This window comes from Chiloscyllium punctatum, chromosome 7 (genome assembly GCF_047496795.1).
Source record: "Chiloscyllium punctatum isolate Juve2018m chromosome 7, sChiPun1.3, whole genome shotgun sequence".
In the NCBI taxonomy this organism is placed as follows: Eukaryota; Metazoa; Chordata; class Chondrichthyes; order Orectolobiformes; family Hemiscylliidae; genus Chiloscyllium; species Chiloscyllium punctatum.
In genome coordinates this window covers 103,958,097-103,975,266 of record NC_092745.1, presented here as the reverse complement: position 1 = coordinate 103,975,266, position 17,170 = coordinate 103,958,097, and the positions used below count along the sequence as shown (strand labels likewise).

General features: G+C 39.3%; 1 protein-coding gene across 3 annotated transcripts in view; it reads left to right on the top strand.

Moving 5' to 3' along the window:
* The first annotated feature begins 1,846 nt into the window (after positions 1 to 1,846).
* tmem275a (transmembrane protein 275a) overlaps positions 1,847 to 17,170 on the top strand; it is a 49,257-nt gene continuing 33,933 nt past the window's right edge. Inside the window, exon 1 of one of the 3 annotated variants that reach the window (XM_072573316.1) lies at positions 1,847 to 2,061. The gene's annotated coding sequence lies outside the window, so the exon portion shown is untranslated. The other 2 variants (XM_072573314.1, XM_072573315.1) reach the window with 2 other exon arrangements.

The following is a 17,170-nucleotide window of genomic DNA, read 5'->3' as shown; positions in this document are numbered from 1 at the left end:
TAAATGCAAGTCATTCTTCACCTTTCTTCCTGGATAGTTGGATGTGTGATGATGTAGGCAGCAGGTGGAGTATGTAGTTGACCTGCAGTGAAATATTTGAATCTTTATTACCACCAGGTGTTATTGCACCATCTGTTGGAAGAGAAAAGGATGATGAGTTATAAGTCAGAATGGATGCCTTCTAAGATTGTTAACATAACATTATATTTGGTGCCATACTATTGTTGTTTATGATATAATTTCAAATTATCTTATTGCCACAGCTCTACCTTCCCTCTGCAATCTTCGAGATGCCTTTGCTGTTCTGGCTTGTCTGCCTTTTCAGCCATTTTGATCCATTCACCATCAGTGAATGGTAGTGCTGCTCTTAATAATAACTCAAGCAAGTGGTATATCGGTCAGCTATGAGACTAGGACTTGGTGTATTGGCTTTACTAGAGGCAGATCAATCAAGTACTTATCAGTTGCTCGACACTGCATTTTTCATTTTGCTGTGAGAATGAGTTTCAGCTTTAATGTACTCAGAATGCTAGTTACAAGTGGTAGGAAGAGTGTTTTTTTACTGTAGCTCTTCATCAGCAGGATAGCAATAATGATGACAAAGTAGTGATGACAGAGTGGAATGTTTTGGATTAATGCCATCTGGTGCACACACATGAAGTCTGATTTTAACTTGGACAGTCAGGCAGAAAGTGGACCTTAGTGACCTCTGTACTTTGTGTTCTGTTGCCACTCTCAGCATTGCCAATTTTACCAGCGCCCTGAAGAAGGGTCCTGCATGAAACGTCAACTCTCTTGCTCCTCGGATGCTGCCTGATCTGCTGTGCTTTTTCCAGTGCCATGCTTTATCAACTCAATTTAACTAGGGCCCTTACAAGAACAATCCCAAGCGCGGGTGATTATGTGGAAGCCACGTTAACTTAAAATGGGGTGCAATGCTGTGTCATTAAAAAGCTCATGATGGATGGAATGTGCACCATATAGACTTCACCAACTTGTAACTGGGGTGAGCAGTTTAACCCCTTAAAGAGATCACTGGAACTCTACAAATGTAGAAAAAGAAACAGCTTTTTAAAAAACATATACACACATGCTGCAAATGTTGGAAATGTGATAAAAAGAAGAAAATGCGGGAAATAGTGAGGCAGTATCTGTGGAGAAAAGAGGGTTCTGAGGAAAGGTCATGTCCATCTCCATCCATCCATACATTTATGCCTCTGTATACACACACACATCACTTACTGGCATCTCGGAAATAAGTGTCTGCATTTATTTACCAGGCAGGGAATGGATTAAAGGCGGAATAATGTCAGACACACGTGCATTATCGGGGAGAGATCCAAATGAGATAGACTTTGAAGCATTAATGAGGCTAGAAAGTGCATTTGAATGAATGTTTCACAGATATGTAGATCCATATCTTGCATGAAAAGATGACAGAGGCGGAAGCAGAGCAGTAGATGCAGTGATTTGTACAAAGGGGCCGATTCTCTGGAGGTTGTACCCAGTTACAAAACTATCGATAAGATCTACTCACACTTCGGTATTCCAGCTCGTCTCTATAAAACGGCGGGGGCAACAGGAAAGTCGAGAAACGATTCCAGTCAGGATTATTACCTTCCTCACACCTCTCCCAGTGCAATCTCAACGGGGAACACTGAGGGGGTGGGATATATTAGTAAGGGACGGCTGAACCTTTCCCGGACCCTGTCCACCTGGGGCGGGATGTGAGAGCGGAGACAACTTGCTCACAGACAACATCAGCCCGCCATCAGCCAGAACCACCCCCACCCACCCCTTCATCCCTCTCTTTCCCCAGGGATCCGCAGCGGCTGCACAGCCCCGGGTGAAGGGGGGCGGGGGGGGAAGGTGGTAGCTGGAACAGTACAGCAATTCCGCTCACGTACTGTGGACAGGGCACCTGCTGGGAAAGGAGACCCTGCAGCCTTCACCAGTCTCACTTCCCAACCCGGAGGGGCTGTGCTGGGGCAAGGCAGACCTTTTTATTTAAGGGGTTGTGGGAGAAAGAGGCACCCTCTCGGATATGAGCTCCAGTGCACGGTCAGTACCTCATCTGCCTGTCTGTGAGGAAGGTTCATTTCATGGTGTTTTCGAACCTGTCAACAGAAAGCAAAATACATCTTTTTTTTTACTGCCTTTAGCTTGTGAGCAGCCAGGGTGGAAGTAAGAATGTGATCCAGAGATTAATATTTCCAGCTGACATCTTTGTGGATTGTTTAACGGGCAATTGTGCTTCTTATAGTCACTTCGCTGTTTGTGTATGTGTGTGTGTAGATTGTTGGTTAACTTCTCGGTAATGCTATAATCCCAGCAAGGCTGTTTCACATTCCTGCTGGGTTTAGTTACGGAGCAGGGACGGAAGCCCATTCCTCTAGAATCTGACTGCTACCCACCCCCTCCGCCTCCCCTCAGGCTGCTGGCGGTGTAGGTTGAGGGATGGGGATTACGACGGCAACGGAAGCCCTGGTGCTGTAAGAGGAGGAGGAGCGGCTCTGTGTATGAGTTGGAGCTTGGATGAACTGCCCCCATTGCGGTGTCTGATGTCAGGGCGATAAGAAGGAGCCGCGAGAGCAAGGTGAGGGGAATACTTTACCATCAGAGTCAAGCCTGAGATATAAGCGATGCCTATTGCATGCAGACATATCCATTCTCCGTGGACATTTATAACAGGAAAACCACATCTGAACCTTTTATGTTGTTGCAAATATTAGATGTTTGGTCCCCTCGGTATAGTCAGACATCAGACTGTGCAGCACTGATATCCACCTGGCTGAATGTATAGCGTTGTCTCTCTGAAAGACAGCAAAGAACAGAGTGGGTAGAATTTTTTTTATTGCAGTTAACAAAATTGAAGGATGATGAGAGCACTGCGGTGTTTTATTGAGCTGTTCAGGGTCTGAATATTGAGTCGAGGTGGTGGCTCCTTTTAGAGCAGACCCTCATCTTCACTGTATTTGGAGAGAGAGTAAAGACTGGACTCTCCGGTTCTCCTTATGTCTGAGTCCCAGTATCACGTTGTTTACATATTCCGCTCCCATTTCAGAGAGGTTTTCCAAAGTCCTCAGGTTCTGAAAAGGCCAGTGGGTTTTCGATTGAAGAGCATTGGGCACATTCCTAAATCACTGCTACCGGGATTACGTGTATATCCAACACGCCGTCCCGAACTCATCTCCCTGAATGTTCTTTCCTCCTTTTGCACTCAAATCTCTTACCCACTGGTTCCGGATTTCTCTACCCTCACTTTGCTGTTTTATAAACTCAGCGTGTTGCATTCTCCCTCTAATAATCCCCAGACCTCAATCTTTCTTTTCTCATCCTCTGGGATACCCCCGCCCCTCCCCCGTCGGTTTATTCCTTTCTTTTTCATTCACTTCTGATCTTCATCCCCTTTTCACTCCGATCAGCAATTCAAGCGGCCTCAGAGTTGAGAGTCATCCGCTCGCTTGATGACATGGAGATGCAGTTTGATACCGGATTTTTATTTTTGTCGAGAATACAAAATGTGGTCAGGGAGCGGAATGGGTCCCAACACAGAAACACACCTCGGTGTCCATGGAGCTGGTCTGCATGCTGATTTGGGAGTGGAAATTACCGCATTCAGCCGCCGGAAATTGATCAGCCCTTTGCGCCTATCTTGCCCTGATTTTAATCTCAATTTTAGTTCCTGGCAGTTCCAACCAGCAAATGCCGAATTCGTCTTGCGATCCTAAATTATGTAAGAACTCTCACTTGCTCCTGTCTCGTTTGGCACGCTCGTTCTCAAGGAACATTGCGCTGTCCAAGGTGCTGATGCTCTGACGAGAAACTATCCATAGTCTCACCACTTCTTCCCCCTCCCCACTTCCTGATAGTTGGACATGAAATGCCCCACCGCACTTAGGAGGAAAAAAAAAAGTGGTGGCCAGTATCTATCCTCCAGTGAGTAGCAATGAAGCAAACGATTTGCTCATTATCACGTTGCTATCTGTGGGAACTTGCTGTGCAGAGACTGGCTGTCAGGTTGCTGTACACTATGGCAGTGCCCACACTTCAAATTTACTTCGTTGGCTGTAATTGGGGTGACCGGAGGTCAAGAAAGGTGCTGAGGTCAAGAAAGTTCAACATCTTTCTAGATTATTAGATAAGCCCACCGTGCCTTATCATTAGAGAGAATTTTGAAACCTCCAGCACTGATTATTAATCTGAACCCAATATCATTTTAGTGGAGGGGGTGTGGGGAGGGGGGGAGATGGTGGCGTGGGGTTGAGAACTCTACCATTCCAATAAAGATTAATAGTTGAGAGGCAAGGGAAGGACTGAAATTGCAAGCTTCAGAATCTCTGAATCTACCGTCACTGGAGGAAGATACCAATTCTATTAGTGATGAAGAACAGCTGAACTCACAATCAGTGGGGAGAAAGTTTGAATGATCAATTATGTGATGAGATGAGGGTTCGATTATTTCAATGAAAATAGAGCTAAACACTTAAAGAACAGAAGAGTGAAATGTACCCATTAAAAAGTTTGGATTTTTATAACTTCTGTCATTCATGATGGATTGTGGAAACTGCTATGGAAGGAACTATTGATGTTTGTCTGAGATAAAACAAGAAAAATTCAAACAAAGAAGATTTGAAACAAAAACAGAATTTCCTGAAGAAACCCAACTGCTCTGGCAGCATCTGTAGAGAGAGAAATAGAGTTAATGTTTTGAGTCTGGTAATCCTTGTTTGAGTTTAATATTTGAAACAAGACTTATGCAACCTAACACAAGCATGATACAGTTTGGTTATGACTCCTTCTGACTTGTATAGTTTTAGCCATGTTGTTCAATATTCTTATGCTTATTCTTATATGCTTATTCTGCTTTGTATTGCTTGGACAGGTATGTGTTAAGTTTCTGGCTGGAATTCAAGTTTCTGGGATTGGGTACCTGTAGGACAGGATTTTCCTTTGCTGCTTTAACAGTCAGATGTCATTGACTATGCATGATTCCCACTGCCAAGATGTGGAATTTAGAAGTGATAGCATTAATACCACTGTAGCATCTGAGTAAACAGTGAATGACCATAAAGGGACAGAAAAACCCTGTGAAGGAAGGATCTGCAACCTGTATAGGAACTTGGACTTAGCTTGGGCTTATCACCTCTGGTTTGAATTGATTTGAATTATTGTTGTCACATGTACCTGAGTACAGTGAAAAGTCTTTTTGTGAGCAGTACAGGCAGATCATAACAAAGCGAGACATACAAGGTTACAGCTTCACAGGAAGTGCACAAAAGCAAGATCAGCATTAGATTTGAAATTAGACAGATCCATTCAGCAGTTTAATAACAGCAGGGAAGAAATTGTTCTTAAACCTTTTGGTGTGTGCGTGTTCAAGCTTTTGTATCTTCTGCCTGATAGAAGAGGTTGAAAGAGAATGTTGCTGGCGTGGGTTGGGTCATTGATGATGTTGGTAGCTTTTACGCAGCAATGGGAGGTGTAAATGGAGTCCATGGATAGTAAGTTGGCTTCCGTGATGGTCTGGGCTGTGCACACAACCATCTGTAGTTTCTTACAGCCCTGGGCAAAGCAGTTGCTGTACCAGGCTGTTATGTACCCACAGAATGCTTTCTATGGTGCATCTCTAAATGTTGGTGTTGTTCCTTATTTTCTAAGCCTTCTGAGAAAGAAGAGGCAATGTTTTGCCTTCTTGACCATTACACCTATGTGGGAGGACCAGGACAGATTGTTGGTCACCTTCACTGCTATGAACTTGATGCTGTCAACCCCCTCCATCTCAGCTCCATTGACGTAGTTAGGGACGTATCCTCCTCCTTTCTTCTTGAAGTCAATGATCATTTCTTTTGTTTTGCTGACATTGAGAGAGAGTTTGTTATCATTGCACCACAACTCTGAGCACTCCAGCTCCTTCCAGTACTTTGAATCTTCATTTCCTTGGGTTTACTCTCAAGCAGGTCAATCTGACAACTGCAGCAGTGACTGACAGAAGAGGTGCATCCGGGCCTGTAGGGTCAGGTGACACCATGTCACTGGCAATCTGTTCAAACTGAGCATAGAAAGCATTGAGTGCATCAAGGAGAGATGTGTTTTAGTCTGCAATTTTGTTCTGCTTCATTTTGTATCCTGTTATGCCATGTAAGCCTTACCACAGACAGCAGGTGTCCATGTGGTTAGTTTGGGTCTCTAACTTGGTCTGGTACTGCCTTTTTGCAACTCTATTGGCCTTGTGGGTGAAAATATATATGTGATTTCCTAAAGCTTCTGCCACTTGTCACCCTACACCCCTGTCCATATGGCTCACACCTTCTCAATACCAATAGGTAAGTGAAAATAATTCTCTTTATCCAATTGATTGGTGTTAGATAGTCAAATAACCTATTTTTCCAAATCTTCACTATTTCTCTAAATGAATAAAAAGAAACTGAAGAAGTGCATTTTAAAAAATTGACCTTTCTGATATTTTCCAGGATTGCTCATAACAGTGTTCTGGTGATTAACCTGATTAATCTTCAGTTCCTGGTGATTCCAGGCTAATTTATTTACTGTATATATCCATGACTTGGATGACGGAAGTGAATGTACTGTGGTTGAGTTTGTGAATGACGCAAAGGTAGACAGGAAGGCAAGTATGAAGCTGTTAGAAATGTCTGCAGAGGGATATGAATACACTAATCGCAGGGACAAAACTTGACAGATACAACTTAATGTGGGAAATTGTGACTTTATGCACTTTGGCAGGAAGAAAGAAGAGTTGAATATGATTCTGTAGCAGAAAGCTATAGAAAAGTAGAATTTTGAATTCCTCGTGCATGAATCACAAAAATCTAGCATCCAAGTTCCATGGGTGGCAGGGAAAGCAAATGGAATGTTGGCCTTTATTTCAAAGGGAATGGAATACAAAAGTAGCTTGCTGTAACTGTACAAGGCCCTAGTCAGACCACATCTGGAATATTCTAAACATATTTGTCCCTCATTTCTTAAAGATAAATTTATTGACATTGGAGACAGTGCGGATAAAATTCTGTAGGCTAAAATCAGGTATGGAGTGACTGTCTTCTGAGGAGAGGTTGAATAGATCAGGTCTCTACTCATTGGAGTTTAGAAGAGTGAGCAGTGACTCCATTGAAACACACAACATTCTTAGGGGGCTTGTAATGGAAGAAGTTGGAGAGTCTAGGTCCATAGGACATAATCCCAGAATAGGGTCGCACTTTTAAGAAAGAAATAAGAATAAGTTTCTTCTCTTGGTGGGTAGTGAATCTGTGGAATTCTTTATCATGGGTGTCCATAGAGATTGGGTAATAAAGCATATTAAATGTTGATTTGACATAGTTTTAATCAGGAAGGGAATCAAGGATTATAGGGAAAAGGCAGGAAAATGCAGTTTTGGATTATCAGATCAGCTATGATCTCATTGTATGATGGAATAGACTCAAAAGGCTGACATCTTATCATCTTATTCTCGAGGTTTGACATCTTTAACCTAGAAGGTAAGTCACAACCACCCAATTGGAGGCAGAGGAAACCTCCACTCAACTTTGTTCTTGTTTAGAATAAACTAGGGTGTTTACCACTAGCTTGGGCCTATAACCTTCTTCCACCAGTGAGCCCTGATGTTGATCAGAAACAAGGCCCCATCAATATTTGTACATATTTATTCAGGAAGTGTAACCAGCGTGAGTTCTTTTGATAGTCAATGGGAAAGTCAATTCAGTAATATGCCTCACCATTTGATTCTCCCATTGATTTACTCCAATTTCTGGAATAAATTTCTGGAGAAAAATCAGCTCCCAATGCTCTTCAAACTTCATCTTGAGCTATTCAAACCAATGGATCAAATTCCTGGAAATCCCTTCTAGCTGAACTGTGGGTCTATTACAGCACAGATTGCAGCAGATCATGAAAGCAATTCTCCACTTCTCAAAGGTAGTTAAGGATGGGCATTAAATGCTGGTGTAGCCAGCCAATGCCCACATCTCATGCAGGAATGAAAAAAGAAAACCAACACTTATGAAATTTATTGTGCACAATTTTTTCTGCATATCCATATTAGGTTGTACTCCATCCAATTTAATCTACCATTGCTTGACTCACTTCCATGTTTTGTTAACCTGTTTTGTAGTTTCTGGGGCACCTCTACCAATTCAGTATAGTTTCACAATTTGGTGTTACCTAAAAATGTGATTTGTTTACGTTGAATTTCTGAATCCAAGTAGCTGATCGAAATTAGAAACAGTAGTGGACCCAATGCTATTTTCTTGGCATATCTCATTAAGTTCTGAGGCAGAATGGAGCAACTTCATTTGAACTTTTCACGTGAAAGGTTATAAACTACCATTTTACCTTTTATATCAGGTTGAATCACGTTATTACTTGCTCAAATGAATCAGAGGTAGATGAGAATCGTCCAAAGCCTTTTTGGGATGGTGTTGAACTGTACTGGCATAATTAAATATAAAGTTCTCAGAATTTTAGCAGATAGAGCACTGAACATGGACAACCCCTTTAAATCTGTAGTCAGCAAAACACACATCCTGTTGAACTCCATAAGCAGAATAGTCAAATATGATGGGCAGGAAACTATGCTTAAATTGTATAGTGTCCTAGGTTAGATCATGTGTTGAATACATGCTTATTACAAGGATGCAATGGATAAATGGAAGTCCTATAAGCTCTGACAAACTGTTCCGTTGTGAGGATTTTAAATCTACATGGTAGAGTAGAAACTGGCAATTATGGGATGGAAAGATAGTTAAAAGTGCCCCGATTACCCACCTACTGGGGACTATTAAGGCCACTAGAGCAGTGGTTGATTTGTTAATTGAAAGCATTGTTCATTTTGCACAAAACTGATCCAAGATTAAAATTAGAGCTGGGACAGAAATTTAAATTTGCAAAAGAAAGCTTTATGTAAGTTTTCAATCAACACATGACGGCAGTGTATTGAAAACCAGACGTCTGGGATCAATATCGAAACAGTAGAGTGCTGTGGTGGGAGGTTGAATCCAGTACAGCCTTGCAATCTTGTATAGAGACAAAAAAAACTGCAGATGCTGGAATCTAAAGTAGACAAGCAGGAGGCTGGAAGAACACTGCAAGCCAGACAGCGTTAGGAGGTGGAGAAGTCAACATTTCAGGACTCTTGAAGAAGGGCTTTACCCGAAATGTTGAGTTATCCACCTCCTGATGCTGCCTGGCTCGCCGTGTTCTTCCAACCTCCAGCTTGTTTAATTTATCATCTTGTACAGCATACATTAGATACTTGATAACATTGCTGTAATCTTACTTTAAGAAATGCGAGGTAGTGCATGGTCCCAATCTGATATACATTTAAACAGCTTACAGTAGATAATAATCGCAACCATAGTGATTATTCCTCACTGAAAAAAAAAATGATGGAAATCACAGCAGTTCAGACAGCATCGGTGGAGAGACAGCAAGCTAATGTTTCCAATCCAGACAACTTTTCGTCAGAGCTGACATGAAGTGTGTTGCAGCATTTATGCAATAGTGGGGGGATGGAGTGCTGGGTGAGAAAGGGTGTTGATAGTGCAGGTTAAGTGACTGGAACGTGAGAATGGCAGTACAATGGTGTGTCCATCTGCTGAACTCGGAAGAACAGATGGTCCCACTGGAATGGGGGAGCAAGGCTGACAGAGAATGCAACAAGTAAAGCTAAAAGAAAAGGATGAAATGAGAGTGAATTCATAATCTGAAGGTGTCAGTATTAAGTCCAGAAGGTTGTATGGTGCGTCGTCTCCAGTTATTGTTCCTCCAGTTTGTGCTGGAGCTTATTATTCAGTTCGGTTCCGAAAAAGATCACTGAACCCATTCGTAAACTCTGCTTTCTCTGCACAAATGCTGCCAGAACTACTGAGTTTCTCCAAAAATTTCTGTTTTTGTCTAAGAGTTCCAGCATTTGCAGTTTTTTTTTATTATCATAATCATGTTATCTATGAATCCAATTGTGAAATTGTTCATGCATTGTACCTCTGAACTGCTGTTTTCAGCAATAGCTTGGCCAGTTTTTTTTTCCATTTTGAAACACTTGCTTGGATGTACTAAGTAACATAAGTTAAAGATTCCTGATGAAGGATTTTTGCCCGAAAGGTCGACTCGCTTATTCCTTGGATGCTGCCTGACCTGTGTGCTTTTCCAGCACCACACTCTCGAGTCTAATCTCCAGCATCTGCAGTCCTCACTTTCGCCTAACATAAATTAAGGATCTATTTACTTACACATACCATTGTGAAAGAATATATATGGTGATCTGTATTTTTTGACATATTGTAGGTGATTATCTTTGGCAAAGGAATGGCTTTTGATTTATCTTCATTATTTTTGAGTGTTTAGAGGATGCCATTAAGCTGAATTGAATTGATTTTAATATTTCTTAATCTACGTAGTCTCTTGGTTCAATGGGTAATTTGCATAGTTTGCATCAATTTATTTGTAGCAATGTAACATATGGTCATTTGGTGCACCTTCTATTAAGAAAATTATTAAGTAAGAGTAGAATCACAGTGTTCCTGAGGCTATAACCTTTGTATGTTCTGTTTGAACCTGAACAACCTTTGGATGTTCGAAGGTACTTTGAAGACAAGAAAATACTGTCACTTAAAGTAGGAAGCAGCAGTCAATATGTCTAAGGTCCCACAATCATAAGCACAATTAATGACTATATTCTTTGTTTTCAGTAATATTGATTAAGGAATAAATATTGACCACAGCCTTAGCAAGAACTATTGTGTTGTTCTTCAGATTAGCATCTCAGGATCTAATACCTCAAACTGAAAGAACAGACAGCCTGCAGTTTAACATTTCATTAAAAAACTGTGACCCTACAGTGCCTCAGTGGAGTGTCTTACCAGATTTTTTTACTTAAATTGCTAGAATGGGACTTGAAGTGCAAGCTCTGACTCAGAAGCAAAATTGATGCCAATGAGCCAAGGCTGACACTATTGCTTTTAATAATTAATTGTGGAATTTTAAATTTTTCACAAACCGTGCTCTAGACATCCATGAGTAAAATTGACAGTTTCATGCTAAATAATGATGAACTAATAACAAATTCAAGTCAGCTCTTAACTCATGTTATTTAAGCATACTCAATCAATGGGAAAAAGACTTAACATCATGGACTACCTTTATGTCCAACAATTCCTTGATTTACCAATGTGCAAATGTTATTCTTACTCGTTCAAATATGATTGGTACAATCACTTCTGCCTCTTTGTTGATTGAATTCAGTGTCTCCCAACTATATTAGAAAAACATTTGAGGCGCTTCTTTTAATACTGTGGTACTTCTATATATTTTAATCCATCTGAATTGTTTTAAAAGATGCGATCTTTGAAAACCATGGGCAGAATTTTCCTATTTTCAGTTGAAGCATTTTTTTTAGGGAGATTCATGGCACATGGTCAAACTTGGCTTACAACAACTTTTCTGATACTATCTTCTGCTCCTAACTTACACAACCAGCCTCTTGCTGGCTCTGTGCTGTCAGAAAGGTGGAAATATTTACCCCTGCTGGGTCCTTGCTGCCCTCACATCCCTGACATCATCATTAAAGCCCAGCAGCACACTACATCGGAAGCTGCAGGAACACATGGTGATGGTAAAACTTCAACAATCAAGACATTGCCCACAGGAAAGGAAAGCTCATTCCCTGCTTTACAGGCAGGAAGTGAAGATGGTGGTTGAGGGGGTGGGGGGCGTTGTAGCAGGGATGGCAGTCCTTTCTCCAAATACCAGAGGAGGCTGCAGCAACAAGCCATAGCAGCTTTGAAACAAATTGCAGCCTGGGTTAGTTCTGTGTCCCAAGTGAACTGGGATACCTTTCAGTGCAGGAAGAAGGCTACTCATCTTTTGAATTCCATAAGGGTAAGTGCCACCATTTCTGTCTGCTACCTCACATTCAAAAGACTACCACTCCTCTAAATCTGCCACAGTGCATGCCTCTTACCAAGGCTTATGGACTACAACTCTTCGTATTACATGTATCATGTCCATTCAATGGCTTGCATACACTTCATCCTCCCAAATTACCAACCCCTCCTGTCCTGCTCACTCCCTGGGCACACCTCAGCACCTCTCCTGCTCATGCATTACTTTTGTGATGTGAATTACTTTTAAATTGTACATTTGGAGCAATAAACCCCAATAAGACAATCTCAATTTTTTGGTATCAAACCTTGACAGACAATTCAAAGGATTAAGATCCATGTAAGTAACTGTTTGTGCAGAGTTTTTTAGATGTGTATGCAAGAAGGGGTTGCAGAACCAATGCTAAACTAAAAGATTGTTTCTCCCTGGTTGAATATTTCTGCGAGCTCAAATTTAACTTTTGAGCAAAATAACTGACTAACCATTTAATCCCCACCTTGCCCTCCTGTAATAACACTTCACCAACAGTAGTGTTGATGGTATCAATAACCAATTTAAATGACTTAGCACAATTTGATACTACCAAAACTGGTGCAGAAATCAGTACAGTTCCATCATGATTGAAGTCATTTTTACTTTCTCTTTCTCATTCAAATGTCTTGCTTTACATTAACAAATTTGTCAAAGTAGCCACTATAGTGTTTAAATTTGAAACAGGCATCCAATAATGTTAAGTCATGTTAATTCAGGCATGTTAATACAATACAATTTTTTCATTTCATCTTAGGTGTGGGAAAATTCAAGTCAAGCCTAATATTTCATTTTTGTCAGGTTCTGCTTTGTCTTGTCCAACAGTGTGGCCTATACAAGCCATTATTGTTTTGGCAAAAATTCCTTTTTAGCCAAATATATGACCAAATTGACTCTTTGATTTTTAAAATGGTCAAGTATTGTAAGTATTTGGTTTGAATGAAAACAACTAATTTGTTTATGTATGCAACAGTTGCGTAATTATTCAATGACATTAGTTAAGTGTTGAAAAATTCCTGGTGAATTTTTCATTCAGAAAAGCACAATTATACTCATCCAGTATTTCAAAAACTCTTATTTCCTTGGTTGTATCAGTCAATGGAAGTTGCTAATTTCCTTGTAACAAAGACAATTTTTGTAACAAATTATGGTTGTCAAATCATCTCAATTCAATTCTGCAATCATGAAACCTTTACCTTTGCTACCTCGTAGACTTTTGTAATAATCAACACAATTATTGTGATCCAGTTGGTTTGGGCACCACCACAACAAGTAGGCTCTAGCTATTATGACCCTGCTCAGTAACATCTTTGTACGTTTTGAACTTGATCTCTTCAAAGGAGCTGATTTTCTTGGTTGAATCTGTGAAGATGTTGTCTATTGGTAACACCACCACCCCTCCCCACCTCTCCACCCCCAGCATTAAAATAATTTATAGCTGAAGAAATTGTTCTTGGCCCACTTGGATTTATGAGTCTGTAATTGCTTTCCTTAGTCAATTTGATAGTTTACTGGGAGACAGCATAATATACCACCAAACTTTCCAAGTATGTTCATATCATTCAATCTGATTTTGAAGGGTTAACTTCAGGATTTTCAATTTTTGTTTCATGCTCAAATTGTTCTAACATTTTATTTCATTCCCATTTCTATCATTATTGTAAATGCACTTCTATCCTGAAGATCCTTCCTGTCATAATATTGTTTTCACATATTAACAGCACACATTCACTGTTTTGTTTTTCCAGGCTGGAATACTTAATACATAATTTATTTCCCTGTGCTTCTCATTTTATTCTGTATGGTCAAGCGAACCTCTCTTATACTGATTTCCCAGAGATAGATAACAATACCAACATCTTGTCTTTAACAACTAAATTCCATGTTTTGGCCTTTTATCTTTTCAGACTTTCATTATATATTGAACACCTTTAAAATCTTTTATCTAACCCTCATGCTTTGGTTAGTTTTTCTTGGAAACCTGTTACATAGGTCAAAAGTGTAGTTTCCAAGTTTTGGTTTAGAATTTGTTTTTAAAGTTTAAGTTAAGTTGTCCTTTGCCTTGCACCCACCCTTAAAAAGAACTGGATTCTGTGGATCAATAGCAGTATCCCTAATGGCAAATATTAACAAAGTAATTCCTTTGTCCCAGTCATTACAGCATTCGTGATAATTATATATTATTATGTTATGACCTTATATATTATGACCTTACATAATGGGACCTCTTTACCACCTCTGTACATCGCTCTAATTGATATTTTTTCATACATATTGTCTTCAAGATGGATGTATCATGTGCCAACATAATTGACTGACCTGTTTCAGTGTTTGCCAATATCATAATGGCATGCCACCTTAATTTAAAGAATAAGGAAACACTTCTTCCATTGGCATAAAATATTCATAATGTCAGCAGTCTGATTTTCTTTATTAATAATCTAGGGAAAAAAAAATCTTGATTGCCCTGGGTCATTTCTGCTTTCATAATAGCTTCTGAGAGAACATGTTCCACTTTGCTACAATTTAATATCCATTTCCTTTCCTTTCTTGCTCCTTTTTCTGAGGATTCCTTTCGCACACACACGACTGCAGTTGGTCTTCCATCTAAATTCCAACAATTGATATTAGCGTTAGCCTTATTTCAATGGAAGCACGTTATTTTTTAAAAATAAATTTTAGATTCTGCCCTTTGTATTTTGTTATTTTGACATCCATTTATTTGCTCCCAAATATCGATACTTACTCCATTCCCAGATTTTCTATACCTCCAGTTTTAGAAATGTTAGAATCTATTAGAAAGGATACATTAGCAGAGCATTTGGAAATACATAATATCAAGCACGTTTTTATGAAGAGGACATGAACTGTTTTCTTTTATTTCAAACGGGATGGAATGTAAATTTTGGGAGGTCTTGCTAAAATTATACAAGGCATTGGTCAGAGCACACTTTGAATACTGTGGACGGTTTTGATCTCTTATTCTGAGGGAAGATATATTGACATGGGGCACAGTTCAAAGAAGGTTTAGCAGGTTGATTCGGATCATATAATCTTATGGCATTTGTCCCATTTGTGATATATCTGCCAAAATGTTGCATTTTGCATTTTTTCTATTTGACTTTCATCTAAATATGAAGAGTTACCAGGATATTTCAGAACTCTTTGATAATCATGATTTCTCTCACATTCTCAAAGTTTTTCTCTAACTTCAGAGATTGACACTATGAACTCCACAGCATTTCTCTTCTCCTGCAAATGTTATAAATGCCTGATGAGGTTTTTTTTCTTTTAGTAGAAAAATTTAATTGACAAACTACAGGCATAAGCATTGAATCTTAACAGCTTTATAGCCCCCAGACTGATTTTCTGTCAAGCTGGTGTACGCTTTCATAGCTGTTTTTGGATTAGAGTGGTGCTGGAAAAGCATAGCAGATTAGGCAGCATCCGAGGAGCAGGAAAATCTGCTCCTCGGATGCTGCCTGAACTGCTGTGCTTTTCTAGCACCACTCTAGTCCAGAATCTGGTTTCCAGCATTTGCAGTCATTGTTTTTGCCACCGCTTTCATAGCTGTACCATCTATTACTACACTGTAACGTTAAGCTGCAAGCACTCTTTGGCAGCTTCAACTTCATAACTACCTTTTAAAATTTGGTGAAATGTCTTTCACCTTCATCTTCTGTAAATGTAAGCTTTAAACAAAGAATGTGAGTGATAACAAATCCTTCAGTGGAATCAGAAGGATCCTTGAGATTTTCTTTTCCTTCTTCTTTTACTCTAAATGTTTTTCTAACCAAGTCATGTTGTCTGATTTCCTTCTTTCTTTTGATTTACAGCTTTTGAAATTCCATTTCATTTTTAATTCTTTTCCATTTGTCTCTTTTTCTTTCCTCTCACCGATCCAAACTCTGTTATTTTCATCTCTTCCCTTATTTTCTTTCTCTTTCCTTTGTGTTGCTCTTTTTTATTTTTTTTTCACTAATTCAAGTACTTAACTTCTGATTGAATCTTACTTCACACTTGCAGTGATACATTATTATCAGGAATATTTTCTTTGAATTCTAATGCTGGTTATTCACTTTAAACATCTCACCATTATGACATCCTGATTTTATTTCTATTTTCAGTTTATCCTCTCACACTTGTCATTTAATCTTAATCAAACATTTCAAATAATTAACTGTTACATCTTCCACTACCTAAAACATCTCAGCAACAGTCAATGGCACTTTGAAGTTCTAACTTGTGTAATACACATTTCTCCTGTTTTCATGCACTGTACCAGCACATGCTCATTTTTGAACATACACTGTTCCCTCTTAAATTCAGTGAATTTCAGCAAAGCAATCCCACTTTATTGTGAATCCAGTTGATTAGTATTGGATAAGTCAGATTCCAGACTGAAACCTGGCTTGATTCACCATAAGTTTTACTTTGCAATTTGTTTACCTTAGTGGTCAGCCACTGAATGTATTCAGTGCCAGTGTACTTGTAACAAAACTACATTAAAGTTTATGATATATAAAACTTAAAAAAAATACAACCTATTTTACAATATATTTTACAGTATGCAAAACTAACAACTTACAAATATCAGAAATAAAAATTCAATTCTTTTACCCTCAACAACAATGGTATAGATATTCAAAATACAATAATGGGTCAACTTTAAAGTTCCTTGTTCTGTGGCACAGAGGACTTGATTTCTTTTCAGCAAGTGTCTTCTTCCATGTGATGCTTTTGTTTCAGTTAATGCAGGATCTCTTCCTCTCTGACACATTTAAAGCTTTTTATTCTGGAGCTTCTTTTAGCCAATCATGACTTATTTTCTTCTGCCTGACTGTTTTGGAGACTGCTAAACTGTACTGCTGCTCTTAGAGGCCTTTTCTGTCTGAATGACATGCTTTATCCTCTGAAGGGACCCTGCACATTCACTGACTTCTGGTTGGTTCTGTCTTTCTAAAATTAACTTTTCTTGTCTCTATTTCTCTGTATCATAATTGCTAATCAACAGTCTAGTATTTTTTTCTTTTGTCCTTTCTAAGCTTTCTAAAGCACTGAACAATTCACCTCACTGCTTTTTATTAAAAGCCTCATCGAAATGCATTTCTAGACAATCTGATATTACTCACAAAACTCATAAATGAAACTACAACTATGTATTTTGCTTCTTAACCCACATGGTATAGAAGTACAAATCAAACTTAGAGGTATATGTGGTTCTATCCACTTTAGAACCCAAGTT